Source organism: Tinamus guttatus, unplaced genomic scaffold (genome assembly GCF_059628265.1).
Source record: "Tinamus guttatus ecotype Peru unplaced genomic scaffold, ASM5962826v1 Tinamus_guttatus_pri_ptg000336l, whole genome shotgun sequence".
NCBI lineage: Eukaryota > Metazoa > Chordata > Aves > Tinamiformes > Tinamidae > Tinamus > Tinamus guttatus.
Genome location: NW_028288870.1, coordinates 467346 through 489289, shown reverse-complemented (window position 1 = coordinate 489289; position 21944 = coordinate 467346).

The window sequence follows — 21944 nt, the reverse complement described above, 5'->3', positions numbered from 1 at the left end:
GGCTCCTGCACCTGGCCACTTGGGAAGAGCATGAATCCTACTCCCACCGAAAGAGCAGTGGTGTCATGCGTTTTGTCCAGAGTGCAGGCAGAGATATGCAAACCTCCTTTCAGCATGTATGAGGCCTGCGCACAGAGATGGATAAAGCAGCCCAAAGATTTGTAATCTGCAGTAGTTAAATCTAGTTGAAAAGGAAAAGTTTTCTTCTTTTCTACCCTTCTACATCAGTGGTAAGAAATGCCACACACAGTCATTCCAGAGGTGCATGGAGCAGGGAAGGGTACTCACGCCATCTAATTTGAGAAATCTCATTGCGGCGGCAACCCAAACTAGGAAGCTAGTTACCTTTTTGGTGGAAGAAGTCAGGAATTAGAACTCTACATAGCTTCTCCTCCAAATACACAGGGAGCTCAAGCTCCTATCTGAGGGCTGCCACATAAGTTAGATGCCTAAAGAAGATCCTATCAGTAATTCTCCATGTTCATTGCAGCATGGGTGGGAGCATGGGAGCAGAGCAGAGTAAGTGTGATTGAGGATGAAATAAATTTAAAACAAACATCTTTCTTTACACACTGTCGAGGCCAAGGAGCCCGAGGCCCAGGCATTTTCCTGTGCTAGGCACTGCTCAAGCAGAGAACAGAAAGACAATCCCTGCCACCATCATGGGGTATCGCTGCACTCCTGCCACCCAGCTGCTGTTTTCTCACATTCTGTGATCTTTTGATCTTCACTTCATATCCTGTATCGTTTTCCTCCTCAGTTTTAACCTGTGTTTGCCTGGTGCCTGCTGTATTTCAGGGAGTGAGGGGGGATGGCTGTATAGCCCTTCTCCAGAAACAAGACTGGAAATGTTGCTCCATGGCATGGCTATGTGTGTCCATCACCCTCCCCCACCTCCTTGACAGAGGTAGGCTTGAGTTTAGCATGGCATGACTGTGGAGCAGAGAGGCAGACAGGCCATCTGTTGCATCAAGAGAGGCATTTTTTTTTATATATCCTGATTTCACTTTTCAAATTCTGAGAAATATTTCAGCGTGATAGTAGGCTGAGGCTAAATTCAGCTAGTGGAATCCAGCAATTTGCACCAAAACAATGATATGAAAGTGTAGTTTTTGTTGTATTTGCTACAAAATACTTTGTTTCTATGGCTTTATCTAGGAGCAATCAGATACCTCCTACCTGACTGATTAGGCCTCCAGAGACCCTGTGTGGTTGTGTAAGGCATCACAGGCTGTATTTTAATTTATTCTACAATTCAGAACTGACAAGTAACATCCTCCACAAGCCATTCCATAAGCAAGCTTTCTCCTCTTTTTTTTTTTTTTTTTTTTTTTTTTTCTGAGCTTACAATTCAGTCCTGCTTTCTGTGTTGGTAACTGGAAACTGCTCTCACTGCTTGGGGAGGTCACTGTAGTTGTTGTGGTCAAATGTCCTCCTCTAAAACCTGGCATTGCAAATGCACTTGGCTACCTACCCAACCTGTCCTCCTAAGTGGGCACATCATTGTCAGAGGTGAGCCCCACAATCAGAAATATCCTCTTGAGGATAGAAAACATAATCACAAAGGTTTGGGGATGTCTAGCTAGAGCAAAGGGAGCCAGGTCAGTGCCTTAAGGGTTGAAACAGCACAGCCTTAGGTTTAATTTGACCTATGTCTATTATACTGTACTTTTAAACCACCCCTCCAGCTCCAAGCACTTATAGGAATTTGCACAGCAATGGTAAAAGTCCCTTTGGTTGCAGTGGAAGAGAATTAGGTTTGTAAAAAGAAGAGGACTTAAAGTACATGTGGGATCCCTCACATTTGTTCAGTGAGGCCTCAAATTTCCCTCCATTGCTCAGAGACCTGGAGACCATTCATTACTGTTGAACATTATTGTCAGTACAGCAATAAGCAAGGCATAATCAAAGCACATCTTCCTTTCCTAACTTCCTAAGTGGTTTTTCTCCAATACAGAAAGGAGACAAGAGGTGAAGGAGGCAAGCAGTGGGGTTAGAGGGGAAGAGAGGGCTAGAGGGTGCATGCTACCACTAGCCACCTAGTGAGATTGGAGATACATAAAGATATGGACAGGGCAAACACTGCTAATGGTCACGGGAGGAAAAGACCACGATGCTGACAGAGTCCTGGAAAGGAAAGAGAGGAGACTGCCAGAGGGGGAGGAAGGCATGTTGAGGTCCTTCTTAGAGTGGCCCGTTTTGGGGAAGAAGATGCCTATTTTGATTCAAGCACAGAGCTCAGGGCTCATGGGCCACTGGTGGCCGTTATGTCCCCAGTGATTCCTGATGCCAGTTTCTCCACATTCCTGGGAGTTGTTCCTTCTGCTGCTCAGTGGGGCGAGTGTGAGCAACCAGCAGTCAGCGTGACTTGTAAACATGAGAGGATTTTGATCTTGGGCACAGCAGAGACAGAATCCATCTTTCTTTGCTTTCCCCAGCACCTGATGTGTCAAAATGAGCTGGAAAGCCTGCGTGTTTCTTTTCCCCTCTTTGTCTCCAACCTCCATGCATGTAGGACTGCCATCATATGAAGTGGAGAAGGGGGAGGTGAAGAAGAAAAGGTGGTTTCCCCTTGTTCTGTTTGTAATTCCAGCTGTGCTTACTTCCCCTTCTGATGGTCTGAGGGAACTATGACTTATTTGTTCTGTCAAGAGCACATTGTTCCTCTTCCTACTTCACCTGCTATTTGAGTGCTACAGGGTAGCACTTGAAACATTTGTGGAACAAAAGGGATACCTTTAAGTGTAAAGAAATGCTTTCTTTCTGGCTGACAAGTGATAGCTAGCTACCTAGTGCAATTTCTTTGCACCTCCCAGCTGTGTGAATCATGTTTATTTATCACAGAGGGAGACTTTGATCTTTCTCCATGCACTTCTCAGTTAAATAACTGATACATCTCTTGGACAGGCCTCATACTGATACAATTTTCCTACCTTTAGCTCCTGAAATCATGATTCTAAACTTCCAACTGAATCTTTGCTTTAGTTGCCTGTGTTTTAGAAAAGGAAATGCTTTCTACTGAGGAGGCAGAAAGAGGCTTGCTTAGGAACAGGCTCTGATCTGAGGCTTTTATTTCTGTGGCCAGAATATATCTGGGACCTATAATAAAAAAATCTTTGGTAGGTGCTAAAGAACCAGCTTGCTCTGCTGTCCCTAGAATCAGTCCCTCTCATACTCGGCAAAACTGTTTATGAGCAGAACATTTTAAAGATAGCAATAAGATACTTCATAACAATGAGGACTTTTTTCTTTTCAGAACTATATTAAGCCATTTTAAAAATAGCAAGTTTGCTTCAAGGCCCATCCTGCCTCACCACGTGCTTCCTGCTTTTTCCCTTATTGCTTGCTTTTCTGTTTCCTTTCATAGAGTTTTTCTTAAGCAGTAAAAAGGAGAGGAAAAAAGAAAAAAAAGGAAAATACAGCTCTGGATATTTACTCAGAGTTTAACATACCGCTGTCACCTGGTACTGTCACATCCCAGTAGGAGGCAGAGGCAGCTACCAGCAGAGGGGAAGTGCATGCCAGCTGCTCCGTGCCAACAAGGTGAGCGGGTGCTGGCCTAGCATTTCTCTGGGGTAATGTGAAGGACTGCCCAGAGTGCCCACATGCAACTCACATGCCCTTTGCAGCGATGATCCTATAAATCCTTCAAGCTATGAAATCTAAATCTCACTTGGCTTTCTAGTTCAAACAGCTCACCTGGTCCGCTCTTTCATTGCCTTATAGCAATGCTGGCATGGCTCTCCCTCACAGTCATCCATCATGAGGGAGGAGTAATATGTTTGGCACAGGCTGGAATATTTTCTGGTGCCTGCCCTGCCTCACCCAGGGGCAAGACCCGGGCCAGGCAAGCTTCCTGCTGCCTCATTTTGAAATTTTCACGTGCCAAAGCGGTGCACTCCCTCCTTTCCCCCAAATCAGGGCCTCCACCACGCACTCTGATACCTCCAACTACAAACCCCTGCAGGGACCAGTCCAGCTCCCAATAGCTACTGGGGGGCAATGGGGGCAGGCTGTGCAGTTTGTTTTTTTCTGCACCATGTCACATTATGTGTCTGACCACTGGGTCAGATGAAAGGACCGACTGCAAACCAAGCAGACCTGCTCAAGCAATTCCTGGTCTCCCAGGCCTGGGAAGCAGCCACGGCAATTTAAACAGGATATCTGGCTCTGAAGAGCTGCCAGCTGAGGAAGGAGAGAATTGGAAGGGCAGAAAAAAACAAAACAAAACAAAACAAAAAATCAAAAAAAGAAAACAAACAACAAAAAAAGCAGAAGTCAGTGCACAAGCGAAAGATAAAGGGAAGAAACAGACAAGAGGCCAAAAGGAAACACCATATTGCTCAGAGACGATAAGAAAATGAAAAAGGGAAGGGGCAGATGATCCAGAAAAGGATTTAAAGACACAATGAGTTGGCACATTTTAGAGCAAAGAGACCAAGACACGGCAAAATCAGAATTTCCCAAGGTATATTTTAGTACTAACCAATGAATCTTGCAGGCAATGTATCTTCTGTTACACTTAGGAGACAGAAGGCCAGGCCAGGCCTGGCAAGGATCCTGTTCCTGCTACCTGTATCACTCATAGCATACCAGCTCTTTCAAAAGGAGCAGTGCCAGGATTAATATTGGTGTGAAAGCATTAGTGAAGTCTATATTGCTGACCCTTAGGATGGTGATTTCCCCAGCTGCATTCAGTGCACTTTGCAATGAAGATCCCTGGCAGCCGTTGCATTTTTGCTTGAGATTTTTTTTAGATGAAATGACTTGCTCAGATTTATCTGGGAAGACAGTGCCAGAAGCAAAACTAGAGCCCAGATGTTCTGAGTCTGCTGGTCTGTCCACATGGGAAAAAAAAAAAAGTTGCTGCACTTATATTCTTTGATCTCCAAACTGCCTACAAATATAGCTAAAGATGCTCATTATCTGCAGCAACAGAATCATTATTTAAAAGATCTATTTCAACACTTCCAGTTCCAGCCAAAAGAAACATTGCTGCATTTTGATAATGCACCATGAACCAGATCCCTGAATAGTTATCCAGTGAATCCTATTTTACAACAACCTATTCCAAATGAGTTCTCTAGTGACAGCTACTGTTTCTTCCAAAAATAACATCCTCCCTCAGTAAAAAACTAAACAAACAAACAAAAACCTAATAATTATTTTTTTTCAGTTCAAATATGTCATAAGGACTTTCCCTTTAGCTGCCCCAAGAAGTCTGCTGGCACCTGGTTGGGGATCTGAAGAATATTTACATTCCAGCGGAATTTGCTGGGAAAGTCCAGGACTCTCAGCGCTTTGAACACAGCACATCTGAGAAGAAAGGCATGACTGCTGTAATCCGAGCTGGGCCTCATTTCTCTAGTGTCTGAGGCTGTTGTCCAGTTGCAAATTAGCTCTCTGCGAGTTTGTCTGACTCAGGTATATAACAACAGCAAAGAAAGCATGCAGCTGTTGGTCAAGCACTCCTGGTTGAGTTTGGGAGGTGGTGATAGCCTGTAGTGTGAAACCTTGGGTTTGCTGCTTGTTTGCTGTGCGCTCAACGTTACTAATATTATTTTACTGACTATAACTTAGATGCTCCATAGTCACAAATATCAAAGGAAAAGAAAATGTTTTATGATTATCCTTCATTATGCTGTTAAAAGATTGCATTATCAAAGTCAAGCTACTTTTTTTACAGATATGGCCCCTTTAATGCAGCAGGACAGAACTCAAAGGAAAGCAACATTAACCACCGGTCATTTCAGAACTGGAGAATGCAAGGGCATCAAATCTTTGGCCTTCGCTAGGACCACGTCTGGCATTATGGCAGTGTCTGATCCAGATAAAATATTACTAATTCTACTAACATGGTGACAAAGCAGGTTGAAGTGACAGTAAAGGTCTATGATCCAGATAAAATGAGTAATGCCATTCAAGCCGCCTTCAAAGTTGTCTCAGAGATTTTCTGCAGTGTGGGCAAAATGTAATTTTAGTGCTTCAAAAGTGAGAGCAAAAAGCTGGAGCGACCTGAGGCTGGGCTCTGCTTGTAAGGTGAAGATGGAGAGAATGCAAAATGCAAGAAGGCAGGATGAAAATCATAGGGAGAGACCTTGAGGATAAGATTTTGGTGCTAGCAGGTGGGTTGCAAGGAGAAAAGGGCCTGTGCTGAGCAGCCAGGCTTGATTTCCATAACACTGACATGGGTGAAGTGGCTGTTGTTATATCCAGTCTGCTCCTCCAGGCAATAACTCAGGGTTGTTCATATCCAGGCCAGCTCTAGCCACCTTAAATCATATGTGCTTGAGCTTGGAGAAGAGATAAAACAATTTTTAAAACATTTTAACTCAACAGGTTTCAAAGTAAGTCTGAAAGTGTCCAAAAGCTAAAGGTTGAGGGCAAAAAATGAGTGAGATGAGGTAAAGGGATTTTCAAAAGGTGAAGGGGAAGAAGAGATTTTTTTTATTCCCACTATTTTGCAAGTCCCCTTGAAAAAGAAGGTCTGAGATTTTTATTGCTTAGATGTTACACAAGGAGCATCTACCCTTGATGCCTCCAGCCAGAATCAAAGCCATGCAGGAGGACAGGGTCCTGTTTTGAAGAGCTGTCAGATTACTGCCCTCCCTGATCCCATTGAAACCCTGTGGTCCCTGCTCATCCCAACAGTGTGAAATTTCAGCATCCCATTGTCCTCCTTGCTCTACACTTATGGTCTTGCACAGACTGTCTAACATAGAGACGGGCTCTAATGTGGTCCTCAAACCCTGACCAGAGATCCAGAGAGGTGACACATGATGAACAACCAGTCATGACTGCCTACATACTTGTGCTGTGGCTTTCACTTGCACCTGGCAGGCACACCAGATGGGCAGAAGAGCTGCGTAGGCCCTTGCTGCTTTCTCTTGCCTGTGGATGGTTGCTTGCTGCTCTGGTTTACCTTAACTCCATTTCTGCCAGCTGCCAGTACAGCCCGGAAAAGTTTGAGGAACCTTTTACTAAACACAACATTAGCTTGTCAACCAGATTCCAACTGTGAGAAACACCCTATGACAGACCTACTAGAAACTGCACTTTGTTCTATTTTTTCTGTTGGGATGCAACATATAAGGAAACAGAAACAAAGGGAAATGCCAAGTTAGCAAACACAACCTTCTACGCAAGTATTTTAATACAAGTGCCTAAGCAACACCCCAGTATAACATCAAAAAACATGTGCTTGCTAAGGAACATGGGTTTGTTTGGAATCCAAGCCTTGACAATATTGCCTTGGATTCACTGCGGAAATGGAAAGGTGAATTTCTTTTTAATTTGCCAATAGCTTGATTGTAAATAGCAGTTCCTTGCTAGGAAATGTCATGTGAACCTAGACGATAGTTTGGTCAGAGTGAGCCAGGGATTTTTCACATCCATCTCAGATTACTGTAACTCCTCGTAATAGATTCAAAGTGATTGCCAGCCTCCTTTTCAGTGAGGGCTTCCTAGAGCATCTCTCAGCATTTCCACAATCTGCATTCATTCTCAATCTTTCTGAAGTTTGAAGTCTTGGTCTTAACATCCAGACTCTTGCATCAAGTACTGAATTCAGACCCATGACTCAAGGAATTCAAGGGTTGCAGTTATAGAGCAAGGATGACCCTTCACCAGCTCTTCAAAACCTTACCCTTCCCCATGGCAAAAGCTTTGGAAAATGGAAGTCCTTTCAGCCTGCCTTCCACCCCAAAATCAGTACAGATTCTCCTCAGAAGCCTACAGATAGACCTTCCCAAACATGTTAGAAGAGATAGCTTCTTTGTGCTGAACTGTCTTCTCTACAGGCAAGAGAAGATCCAGTGGATTTGTCAGTGTACTGGGGAAATTACTATTGCTAGTTGCTTTAACCCAGAAAGCCCCAAGCTTCATTCATGTCTTGGGCACATCATAAAGCACAAAGAAAGCAGAAGAGCAGGGAGCAGGCTTTTCAGTTGAGCAGCTATTGCCCTAACCAGCTGCAGCTGCAGACAGTTGCAAACGGCTCTGAGATTCCTGGATGAAAATGCGTGTGTAAAATAAAAAATAGTCTTGGGTGTTTTTTTTTTTTTCCAAATGCAGGCATGCCCTCTCTGATTGCTGACCAATTTCCTCACACCCTGCTGAAGCTGAGGTGAGGGAAGAGATGCCTTTAGATCCCCTCTACCCCAGGCAGGCATACAGAAAAGGCTACTCATGTCTCCTGGGTGAGTGTATATTGACTGGATGTCGTTGAAGCAGTGCTGAGCAATGCTGTGACTGCTGCATGGCCACTTCGCGGCACCTGGGAAAGTCATGCCGGGGAGCCAGGGTACTGAGCAGCTGCACTGCCCAAAGAGGACAGAAACTCATTGCTCCCACTTCCCTTGAGCCCCTCCTGGGAACTGGCAAGGCACGGGAGGGGATCTGGAGATCCCCTTTGGAGATGTTCATGCATCTCCCTGTGAGACGGAGCATGTGACTGGGCTCTCACAAATGGCCTGTTGTGTCTATTTTGGTCATTTGCTTGGTGTGCAAAGGGGAATGGGGCAAAACAGACACAAGGAGTTCTGTGTTACCAAATACAAGCGTCTAAGCAAAGTCGTTTGCACAAATGTCAGAGAAACCACTGGCTACAGCATTAAAACATATACCCACCCACTCTGGAAAAAGAGGTGGCTTTCTGCGGTAATACACTGTAACAGAGGTAATCCCAAAGGCTATGGGAAAAAAGGGAGTAAAGGACTTGGTGTTTTTTTGGTCTTTTTTTTGCTTTTTATCCCCCGTCCACTGTCATTGGATTTTTTGGAGAACAATTCACTTCCTCTCCATTTGCAGATCCATGAGCAGACTAAGGCCTCTGTGTGTGTGCGCTGTATAACCCCTACACTGACCTTTAAGATGCATTTTATCTGTTCAGAACTGAGGCGGAGGCATTTAAACCAGAGTCCGTTTTCCGTCATGCAAAGGTAGATTGCCCTCAAGGGCCAGAGTCGTGTGACTCACACACCCAGCTGCAGCAGTGACATTACCACCTTCCTCCTTCTGCCTCTCCCCATGCACAGATGTCTGCACCAGTCCACTGCTGGCCTCAGCTAATGTGCCACGCAGCCAAAGCTAATAAACCATCTGTGAACGGGTGCAACAGGAGAGTAAACACACTCTCAGTCCTGCATGCCTTGCAGGGACTAGTTCTCTAGCATTTCCTTTCAGAGTCCAAAGGGCTCTGAGTAGTTGCACTTCAGCTCTCTAGATATGCTCAGTTCTTCCCTAGAGGCCTGATAATTTTCTTCCTTTCCCTTTTTAACCATCAGAGTGAATGGATACAGCCTCAGGAGGGGTTCTTATCTCTCACTCTCATGGTGGTTGCCCTATGGCCATAGATGATATCATTTTGTGCATATTTGGAATTTCATCTTCCTTTGCTACCTTCACCGGAAGTTTTGTCACTGATTTCATTTGGCACAGGCTCAGCTCCATGAGTAACACCACTCAGCTAAATTCATGTGTCAAGAAGAGCGAAGATCACTAGCTTGAATGCAGATTGCAGGCCTGAACCTGCTTACAGTTTCAGAGGTTTCGGGACATAGCAGTAGCTAATTGTTTATATTATGTAGCTCCAAGTCAGTTATATAAAAAAGCCTTGACATAATGTTTTCATATAAAACACTTTGCTGTATAGGAGAGCAAACAATTAATGATAGAATCAAATCTGGAAGGCATAAAAGAAGCACTCCATATTTCTTAAAGAATGAACCTCAAAATGATAACAAGCTGGAAAGCACAATCCTGGAGAATTTAAGAGAGGCTCTCCTGACACTGCTGGGCAATGTAAGAAAATCCGTGTCACATTTGAGACTTTGCAGTGAGTCCATCTGGAACAGATATGCTTTCATCATTCTTGAGTAAATTGCTGATTCTTTCTCTAAAAACCATTGGTTTACTTAGGTTATAAAGTAATGACTTTGGAGGGAAAAAGGCATCTTGGACTTCCCCTTTGATATTTCTATTCACTTTGCCAATAAGTAGTGGAAGTTTGACACTTCCTTTTATGTCTACAAGAGAGCACAAAAGTACATGGTAAACTCCTGTTTCTATTGCAAAAAATTCACACAAAAGCAATAGCAAAAATTTCAGGGTAATTTCTCCTAGAGATGTTCCAAGACAAAACAATATATTTCCCACTGGTTTAACCTTGCATTATGTTCATAAGGAACCACCAGGGACACTCTGTGTTCCATACATCACACTAATGAAAAGCATTAGAAAATAAAACAAGCTCTTCTGTATTAGTAGAGGCCTTCTGCTGTAATGAAGAGTCTTCTGAACATCTTTAAAAATAAGGAGTAGCTATATGGTATATTTCTTTAAACAGTCTCACACCTAGCATATTCCCAGAATTCTTCGTAACTGTTAAGAAATGTAAGCATTTAAAGGAGGATTCATATATTTTATTCAACAAAATATTGGACAAAATACTTACAAATCCATAAGCTCTTCCTCAGATCTATGATGATCAGATCTTTGATATATCTATATAAATCTTTCATTTTTTTAATGAAAACACACACAAGAATTTTGTTTTATTTCAGTTTATATGTCTTGTAGTGAGACTCAAGCAGTTTCTGTTCAGACTAGCAGGTCTATGCAATCACAAATTCCATTACCTTCAGGTTGGACCATTAAAATAGCTCACATATTCTTTATTTTCTTATGCGAAAGAGCTGGATGGAGAGATTGAGTGTCTTAATTTGTTCAGTTGTGGTAATATTCTAATACTGGGTGCTTTTAGTCAGCTTTACAAACAAATGAAGACATAATCTCTATTTCAGCAGTTCCTTTAGAGATGGTTATTTTTTTCACATTGTTGAAATTTTGTGCTAAGTTTCACCATATGCAGGAGGAAAAGGCAATTGCTTTTCTTCTGAATTTCCCTGTTACCAGATTTAGAGGAACGATGCACAGAAAGTTTTAAGGAGCTGTCTGAAATAACTTTCTCTCATAAAGAGTGTTTTATAAACATATTCTAGTTATAAATCCAGCATGTTTGTGCAAACGTAATGTTTATTTACAAGTGTTTTAGTTTCAGTGTTATAGCACTGAAAGATTCTCTTCATTTAAATCTTAAAATCTCTTGTCAGCTCCTGCCTTGCAGAAAAAGTAATTTCAGGAAGCAATATACTTACATATGTTTGTGTCTGTGTCTGTCTGCTTGCATTTCTAAGATTCACATGAAAAAATACATAAAATTAATTTTTGACTCAAAGTTGCCTCATGTGCCAGCCACATATATTCAGAGAGCACCTAAGGAACCTCGATACCCACAAATCCATGGGCCCTGATGGGATGCACCCCAGAGTGCTGCGGGAGCTGGCAGATGTCATAGCTAAGCCGCTCTCCATCATCTTTGAAAGATCCTGGAGAATGGGGGAGGTGCCGGAAGACTGGAAGAAGGCCAATGTCACGCCAGTCTTCAAAAAAGGCAAGAAGGAGGACCCAGGCAACTACAGGCCAGTCAGCCTCACCTTCGTCCCCGGAAAAGTGATGGAACGGCTCATACTGGCCGTTGTCTCCAGGCACATGGAGGACAAGAAGGTGCTCAAGAGTAGTCAGCATGGATTCACCAAGGGGAAATCTTGCCTGACTAACCTGATAGCCTTCTATGATGAAATGACCGGCTGGATAGACGAGGGGAGAGCGGTGGATGTCGTCTATCTCGACTTCACCAAGGCTTTTGACACCGTCCCTCACAACATCCTCCTGGGCAAGCTCCGGAAGTGTGGGATAGATGAGTGGACAGTGAGATGGATTAGGAACTGGCTGGATGGCAGGGCCCAGAGAGTGGTGATCAGCGGTGCAGAGTCTAGTTGGAGGCCTGTGGCTAGTGGGGTCCCCCAGGGGTCAGTCCTTGGTCCAGTCCTGTTCAATTTATTCATCAATGACCTGGATGAAGGCACAGAGTGCTCCCTCAGCAAGTTTGCTGATGACACGAAACTGGGAGGAGTAGCCGATACCCCAGAGGGCTGCGCTGCCATCCAGAGGGACCTGGACAGACTGGACAACTGGGCAGTGAAAAACCTCATGCAATTCAACAAGGCCAAGTGCAAGGTCCTGCACCTGGGGAGGAATAACCCCAGACACCAGTACAGGCTGGGGACCGACCTTGTGGAGAGCAGCTCTGCAGAGAAAGAGCTGGGTGTCATGGTGGATGATAAGTTGACCATGAGGCAGCAGTGTGCCCTCGTGGCCAAGCAGGCCAATGGAATCCTGGGCTGCATTAAGAAGAGCGTCTCTAGCAGGTCGAGGGAGGTGATCCTGCCCCTCTACTCAGCCCTGGTGAGGCCGCATCTGGAGTATTGTGTCCAGTTCTGGGCTCCACAGTACAAGAGGGATGTGGAGCTGCTGGAGAGAGTCCAGCGCAGGGCTACAAGGATGATCAGGGGCCTGGAACATCTGCCCTATGAGGAGAGGCTGAGGGAGCTGGGCCTGTTCAGCCTGGAGAAGAGAAGGCTGAGAGGGGATCTAATCAGTGTATATAAATACCTCAAGGGAGGGAGTGCAGAGGACGGGGATGGTCTCTTTTCAGTGGTGGCCACTGATAGGACTAGAGGAAATGGCCGGAAACTGAAACATCAAAAATTCCATAGGAACTTAAGGAAAAATTTCTTAACAGTGAGGGTGACAGAGCACTGGAACAGGCTGCCCAGAGAGGTTGTAGAGTCTCCTTCTCTGGAGATCTTCAAAACCCGCTTGGATGCAGTCCTGTGCCACGTGCTCTAGGTGTCCCTGCGTATGCATGGGGGTTGGACTAGATGATCTCTAGAGGTCCCTTCCAACCCTAAGCATTCTATGATTCTATGGTTCTATGATATATGACCACTATTGTTTTGAAAAAATCACAAACTCTTACCAAAACACAACTTACTTTTTTGGTGTCATCAGAAATGAGATGCTTTTCAAGGAAAGGGGTGATCCTAAGATCTTCCCAGGGAGTGGTGAGAGGAAATTGAAGATCTTATCATGATAATCATCAGATTTCTGATTTTATCCTTAGTTTTGAGTATGATTAGATTTCATTTGCTTTCTGAATCCATTGCTTACCACTAGAGTAGAAAAAGCTTCCCATCTTACTCATTAACAAAATAACACATATTTTAGAGTTATTTTTGGACAAGAATCGTGTTTGTTGACTCAATTTTGTACACTGTGCTTTCCATAAAAGTTTGTGGAAATGTTTAACAGTTCTGGAAATCTTCTCAGAAGAAGCCAAAATATTATTGCAGTATGCCTCAGGAATCCTGGAATTACCCAGCTTCCCCAGTGGCTGTACAGCTGATGGACTGCAGGGGATTTCAAGTGTGACAAACTGGGACAACAGCATCATTAAAGCGTCTGTTTCAAAAGTAGTATTCTCCCTTTGATGACCAGCAGGGAAAACATGTGTTCTTGCTATGCCTTCATGTTAATGGTTTCATTTGATTTTTGTGTCCTAAATAAGCATACTAAATATGAATGGGGATCGATATTGTCCTTCTACGACACACTTCTATCTTCCATGAGTATTTCCTGTTTTTCCTCTTTCCTGTGTGCCAACGGAGCATGTTTTGATCTGGAAAAAGAGGCAGTTGAGAGATACGCAACACTGGACAACACAGGGTTAGCCTGAGCTTGTTCATGGGAGTTGAGTTAGGAAATGGAGTCATCAGGCCCAGCTACTGACTTGCCCATTTGGATTCGTGAGTATGGAGGCAGCCATGAGTCAGGGGCAACAGCAAGCATTCATGTATTGCTATATTATTCTATCATTTAATAGGTATAGGAAAAAATGCCTTTGCCTAGGTGTACAAAAAGTCATGGGCTGTCTTGGATATTGTTTCTTGGATATATAAACAATATCTATAGATATTGTTTACTATTGTTTACCTGTTTTGTGGATTAAATCTTACAATTTTTCAAGGTGGGAGAATGGGTATATCAGCCTCTAGTATTGCTATTCTAAAAAAAAATACTGTTCTTTTTTTTTTTTTTCTCAAGACACATATGGAGAACAAGTTAAGCAGACATTAAAACTCCACTTTGAGAAACTGAAGCAGCATGTTTTCCGGGAACACTACACACTCATTCAGCTCGGATACCAGCGGTATCTTCTGACATGAGTACAAATTGCCATAAAGCGTCACTACATGACTATGTTTCAACAAAACTATTCATCGTGCGTCAGTCTCAGATGACTGGCCATAAACAAAGTGTGCCAATGTGTGTTGGGAGCAAAGCATGCTGTAGATCCCACGTGTGCCCTAGAGGTTTAGTGAAGGACTGTCTGAGCTATGTGGGCTTAGCAAGATCATCATTGTGCTTGTGAGGACATCCAGGGAGAGAACAACCCACCACCACCACCACCAAAAGAAGAAGAAATATGTGAATATTAATGGCAATGTTTACAAATGTGCTAGGAAAGTAGACCTATTAAAAGCAAAGCTAATAAAATGACTTTTGGCTCAGAGGGCATGGACCAAAACCTGGCACTTGCCAGCAAAAGAAGGCTAACTGTAATGTTATTACAGTGCTATTACAACCATATTCTCTATTTTAATCATTAAGATGAGACTGATGCTTGTTTCCCATGCAGATAAAGAGCCCAGACTGCTGCAGATCTCCTGGTGTTGGGAACATGGAAGGATGTTGTGAGGACTCCACCAACACAGAAGCAGGCAACTGAAGGAGATCCACAACCATATTGCTGCAGTGCCGGCCCTGAGGGCACCAAGTGGCCAGCAGCAGATGCTGAGGGTACCCCAGGCAGGGTGTCCCCATGCTGCATTCCTTTTGCACACACTCTATGCTGTTTTCACCCCAGCTGTCTCCCACAACAGACAGGGTTTCTGTGCACCTAGAAACTCTCGTTCTCTCCATGAGCTCTATAACATTCGAGGCCAGTTTTTACCAAGACAAGGAAAGAGCATCCAAAGCATCCACACCACAGCTTCTGTGAGAGTGTATATACCCATGCGAAAACTCGTTATATTTTGAGGAACTGAGATCGTATTTCATCAGTGCCTGGAGGTATCCACGTAATTTTAGAAAATACATAGGATCCTGCAACTCAACTAACCTGATTTTGATTTGTGAATTGGGATTTTTTTTTTGCCTTGTCAGAGCTCTTCAGAGGTTACAATGCCCAAATTAAGAAGAGAAGGCAAAAGGGATAGTGCTCTTTTTTTTTTTTTTCTGGTTATTAATTAGCAGAAGTGAAAAATAGGACTTGATGAAAATTAATGGCATTTTTTAACAGAATGCTATTTTCACAGAAAAAAACTGTTAATAATTCCCAATAAAATTTTGAGGGAAATTATAAGGTTTGATTAAGAAGTTTTCACAGCATTTAGGGTTTTTCTTTTTTTTTTTATTCCAAGAAATTTTGTTCTGAAATAGAAGCTCTTATAAAAGCTAAAACTATAAAACTCAATCTGTCCTTATTTTTCCAGTGGGCAAAACACTTTCTAATTTAGACTTTTCATCTTTTCATCCTGAAGAAGAAAAGTTTTAAATTTATTCATTATGTTAATGAGATGGGGAAAATGTGTTTTACTCTCCTGAATACCTGTACATGTCACCTATGCTGTACCATTTTGGTGTTTTGTAGTGGCAATGTACAATACCTGTTTGATTTCATCTTACTTGCTCACAAACTTAATTGTCTACTGCCTCATAGGACAGAAATCCATAGGTCAAATTTAACCTTGCTGTAATTCTGAATTCTGTAATTGATGCTGAATTTGGCGTGTTATGATTAGAAAGCATGCTTAGCTGGGAAAGAAATTAGCTGAGCGTATGTGCTTGATTTTAAGCATGCTTTTAATGCTATCCCTTTTCAACAAACCACTTAGACACGTGCTTAACAGCCCGTGTGCTTGAAGTTAATTAAGTGCCTAATTGCTTTTCTGAATGTGGCCCTGAATAGGGATGGTCTAAATCATGTATTTCAGTTCTTGGTCAAATTTGGTCCTAAAAAGCAACTGTTTTTCTAACCCTTTATGTCCTCTTCATCCTTGGTTGGATCATCCCAAATCATCCCTATGTTTGCAGAACAAAAATTCAGCTAAAGCAAGTTGTGGCCTCCCCATGCTAGCTCTAAATACAGCTCAAAAATAGCTGTAATTAACTCCAGAAATCTAGTAGTGTGGCATTAATTAGCTTAATGGAGAACTGAAAGAGAAACGTGGTTTCTGAGATATTGCAAGTCTATACGCTGGAACACAAGACATGCCAACAAAAATCCAGCTCAGAGGAAAGCCAGAAAAATATTAAAGCACATCAGGCCTTTTTTTTTTTTTTTTTTTTTTTTTTTTGGAAGGAAAGACTTTTGTTAGAAAATTCTGATTCATCATAACTCCTTCAGAAAGGTCGCTGGGTATTTTCCTTTGTCAAAGGCTGGAGTGGGGGTCCTGCAGGAGAGGGCCCTGCCGCCTCAGGTAGGTGCTCCCTGTGGGTGTGGGAGGCCTCGGCTCCGAGTCAACCATACTACGTCTTTTTTCCTTTTTCCCCCTCCTAATGCTAGATTAAAAATATCTTGGCCAAACAACGCTGAGTGGCAATGCACCGTGAGTTCATGTTATTTAAAACACCTGCGCCTTTACCTTTGCCCTGTGGGCTTCGTGCCAGGTGAGACACGGTGCGCACTTCATGCTGGAGGAGCTACCGCTGCAGACACGCACATGCGAGTGCTGGGGCACCACACCTGGGCCAGGTGTTAAATGGATGATTTGGCCATCTACAGGTGATAAAAGTAGAGAAACTGCTCACTATTGCCTTTTCTCATCGAGTACGAAACAAGTGCGTTAGAGCGCTTAACTCGTTTCAGGTCTACTTAGTGCCTGCTGGACTACCACTTGGCAGAAGCTGCCTCAGTGTCTGACCCAGCTGATGTATTGCGATGAGAAGTGCTGCCATGCTGTGCTGGACTTCAGTACTGCAGCCTCTAAAGCGGATGTGTTACCTCGGGTTTCAAGAAAGGCATTGAGGTAGACTGAACGCATTGATCATGCCGCACACATGTGCAAGATATTGTGAAAAAGACAATTAATTAGCGTTTGATCCCATGTATGCAGGGAGTGCATGACTTGTGTTCACATATTGAGATATCAACCTATCCACCTTTTTAATGTAAAAGCTTGGTAATTATGAGCGAGATCGGCTAACTCAAGCATCCAAAAGTGCCTTCACTAAGACAGCTGCCAAACGCCTTGCAGTCAACAATTAAAAGCTGACTTCTGTAAGCCAAATGAGATCTAGCATATATGGGGCAAGAATGGGGGGTGGGAGGGGAGGAAAAAACCCTTCTATCAGTTTATTTCATGTTCAGTATATACTTAAGTGAAAGAAGTGACTTTGTCATCTCACACCTTTTCACAGTACATCCCAAATCTTACACATATTTAAGCCTCTCTTATACCAAGCAACTTTTTCTTTCTTAATGGTTTTATCAGAAGCTTGTGCGTTACCTGGCAGCTCTCAGAAACCTTCTGGCAGTACATCACCTTTTAGACTTAGCAAGCCAACATATATGCATGGAGTTTGCATTCTCTAGTAAGGACCATTCTTTGAAACAATTGCGTTGCCATTGCATAACAAAGTGTTGCTAACTTTGCCAATATATGGGAAAAACCAAGTTCCCTCCAGTAACTGTTAGGACTAAGGACGCACAAACCTTTGCAACATGTATACAATATTCAGCACAACTTTACAACCATTTACCATCACAATTTGTGTTCCTACTCCAACTCATGCTGTACATTATAGAGGCTGTGTTGTCCCACATCCTGTGACCAAACAATAAATTATATTTACCCCGGAACGTATTGAATGAGTGTATGTGCAAGACAAAAGATTTCACAAGGGGGAAACTTTAACAAAAGGAAATATGAATAATCATTTTACTGCATTGCAAACACTAAACTCCCCTCAGTCTGTTTGTCTTCAGAGATACTGGGCAAAGCCTTGGGTGATTCATAGATTTTAGATTATTTAGGGAAAAAGATGAGGTAAGCTGTCAGAAAGTAGGAGACTGAAAAAAGAGAGTCTTTTGTGTTAGGAACAAGTAATATCCTATAATATGACTCTGCAGCCACCCACCTGTCTTTGGAGCAAAGAGCTGTATCAAATAAGCTATATCGCCACTTTAGAAATCCCCTCTTAGCTCTTACTGGTAAGTGGTCTTAGCCACTGCTAGCTCACCATTTCATCATATTCAGGGTAGCCTGGGGCAGATTTAACCTGACCTTGTGTTTGCTCAATATCTGTCAGTAATTGAGGGGTTAGCAGCGCGGCCAGCCCTAGCACCCACACCACAGGCTGCCATGTCATGGTGATGGGGAAGACGCTGCTGGCAGCGGGGCTGCTGCGGGAAAGGATGCTGTTGCATGCAGCAGAGGTGCCATGCCATGGCTAGCACCTGCTTGCACAGTCCACATGAGCCATAAATCAATAGCACGTGCTCAAGGAAACACTAGGAGAGGGGCCCAGGTGCTGATGTGTCGAAGGAGCTGCTGTGCTTTGGACCTATGGGTCCTATTCTGCAGGAGAAACTGTGAGGAGCAAATATTCCTAGTGCCTTTCAGTGCTGGGGCCCTTGGCCAAAGGAGGAAATCACACATAAGAAGGACAGGGGTAGTGGATTAGTGGAAAACTATAGCACTTCTCCATGCATCTGTCCAAAGTCTGGATACCTAAATGACTGTGGCCCTCCTTATTGATTGCAGAGTGCCCTCCTTATGTGTTGTGCTGTGCACTTTCCGAGGGGTCAGTTGCAGCTCTGTGAGCAGCTTTTCTCATCCATGCCCAAAGCAGCAGCAGTGATTTTCCTGGAAGCTGGAACATCCCGAGCTCCTTTACACCTTGCCTAGCCTCTCCTCCACACCGGCCCATTCCCTCACTACATAAAATCATATAAAAACAGCGCATCCCTGTGACCCAGGAGTAAAGGCTGTTGAACATCCCCTGGCTCACTATCCCTCCTAGTGCTCTTACCAAGTGGTGCATAGGTCATCAACACTGTAGCATCTCCAAAGTCTTGCCCGGTGAGGACATCTGCATGAAGCCATGTTGCCTGCCAACTTCAGTGCTAAATTCAGTTGTCATGTAGCTATTCTCCATGGCACAGTGGCTCTCAAGGCTGCCTAGTCACTGGGGCAGGCCTAGAGCTGCTGCTGGCTATACCAAGTCCCCAGGGTGACAACTCTCAGGACTTCTAAAGCAAAGCAACATTATATGCACTGTTTCAATGTGAGCTCATGATATAACTGCCTTACCCTTTGTCACATATCCTAAGCATAAAGGTTTAGGGACATTTGCAGGAGGGGCCTGCCAACACACAAACACCATGTTGAAATGCATGGTCATAAAGAAAACTAGCTCACCCAGGAAGAAACCCCTTTTCACATCAAGAAAAAAAAAAAAAAAGGTATTGTTCTTCCAAAAGCAGAAAAAACCCCTTTGTTTCCTTCACAAACATTAATGACCTAATTCCTCCAAGCTGCCTAACTTTGCAAAACCCTCTCCTGCATTTTTAAGGTCACTACAGAGCCAGGATTATTATTTGTGTTGGTCAGGGGAGAGTTATTTGCAACGAAAAGCCATTATTAATTGATGTAGTAAGTTTTTCTGGGCAGGTAGCCAATACCGCTCTGCTTCCCCCATACACTTACATTTTCTCCATTTCTAAGCCTCTCATAGAGCCATCCCCTCGTACCATCCCTCCCCAAAGGCCATCCACTTTCTTACACTATGAGGGAACAGAAAGGAGTCCGAAGAACATCCCAATTCTTTACCCATAGCACAACCCTTAATGTCAAAACATGAATACTACAGCAACAAATTGCCATGAACAATTTTTTAAACATTCGGCTGGCCTGAAAGCAAAGCACAAGCCACCCTGGCTTCAAGAAAAGCACATCATGGGTACCTGGCACAGCTTTGGTCTTACCACTGTGAGCCTGCCTAGCTGGGGCAAGAGGGAGAGGCAGCACTGGGCCCCTGCTCATTTAGGGGAGCAGGGATCAGAGGGGATGCTCGGTGCTGGATGTCACTGCATGCAGAGAGGAAGGTGGTGTGATGCTACCACAGCAGCTCCTGGGGCAGAAAATGCCAGGAAGAGGTGGAGGTTACCTGCACACACTCATGTGCACACACACACACACACACACACACGCATACACCCACACATATACACAGCTTGTCACTCTTGGCTCCATCCCTTCTCTTTCTGCTTCCTGTGGGAAGCAGGATCCTCTGAGGCCATCCTCACTCAGGCAGCGGGCCTGAGCTGCCCTGCATGCATCTCACCTTGGGAATCATCCCCTCCAGCACTCACTGCTGGGGAGTCTGAGGGTGGGGAATAGCTGGGGTCCTTGGAGGAAGCGGCACTGCACACTCGCTATTGGATGTATCTCTGGAGGCAAAGATAACGAGCATGCAGGTTCTCGGCAGCCTCCAGGGACCCACAATATGCTGCTTTAGTGCCGTTATCCAGCCTTTCAAGACCCTTGAACTGCAGATAGGGAAGCTCCCAGGCAAGGGCAAATGAATAGTTGGCAAACCCTGGCCCCAGAAGGTGGTGAGGAAAATAGATCTAAGCCTGGGAGGCCATCCAGTCCCTGGTGTCATCCCTAGGTGAGCTGTACATCTCTGAAGCAGCCTTACTTCAGGAGATGGAGAATCTAGCAGCAACTAGAGAGAAACTGGCCCATGTATCAGATATCATGTTCCTGTCTTTTTTTTTTTCTCACCTGCTTTGTGTATTGACCTTACTGAGGACCTGCTGCCTGTTCAGCTGCCTTTCTGAAGCCTGGAAACGGCCTTGGAGAGCAGTGGGACCTGCATTGTTATCTGCTGTTCCCCCAGTTAATCTGTGGGTAAGGGAACTATGTCACCCATGGCCTTTGCTGTGGCCCTGCAGCTTTGGCGCTAGCAACATGGGGACTTGTGGAAGGAGGCAAGCAGCTGCCTAAAGCAGCTGGTCCCTCCTGACCAGAGCTCTCAGACTGGCCAGGAACTGTGTGGAGCTTCATCCAGCAAACTGCATACTGTTAATCAGACTATCTTGCACTTTACCCATGGAGTCCAAGCAAGTGCTCAGTTTAAGCTAAAAAGGAAATTAAACTCTTGAAAGAGACATCCAACTTTTGTGGATGGTAGCACATTTTTAGCTACCTTGCTGCCTTTTTTCCTCTGGAGAACTTACCTGTTACACAAACCCTGCTAATGTGCTTTAGTATGTGCCCAGAGTACCAGAATGGCTGTGCTGGCTGGATCCTGCTGTAGGGTGTAGCAGCAGAGAGCATCCATTGCACCAGATAGGCCTGTATGACCTTGTCTCACAACTAGCAAGTAGCAGCAGGTTTTTCAAGAAAATCATGACTACTGTCAGATTGCTCTGTTCAGGCATGCTGTTGCAAAGAGAGCTGCCTTGTAACTCTTCGCATGCCCAGACCTTGCCTCTTATCCAACTACATCTCTCATTTGCCTTGCAGTTTCTAAGGATTTCATTCTTAGATACCTCACTTTCCTGCTCAGCGTGCAGAAAACAGAACATGAGGGATTCCAGCATGATGCAGAATTAGTCACTATACTCACCGAACTCTTTTGTAACCCCAGTCATAAAGCAGCACTTAGGCCTCGGTTTTACAGCGATCACACGCCGTCCAACTGGGGAGAAGCAATAAGAGGATGGTTCAGCTGTGGGCTTTGCTTGCAATTATGAAAGACTTCTTTTGGGAGCTAAATGAGTATGTGGCTTTAATAGCTGCAGATTCTCCCAGGAGCTGAAAAGGCTTTTTTGTTTCTTTACTTCTTTTAATAAAGACAACAGCAGCTGGAAGCGTTTCCTTGAAGTTAGAGACCTGAGTATTTTTTTTTTTTCTTTTGCAGAGGTTTTGTGTGGAGAGTTCATGAAAAGGGTTTTCCCCTTCTGTAAGAGA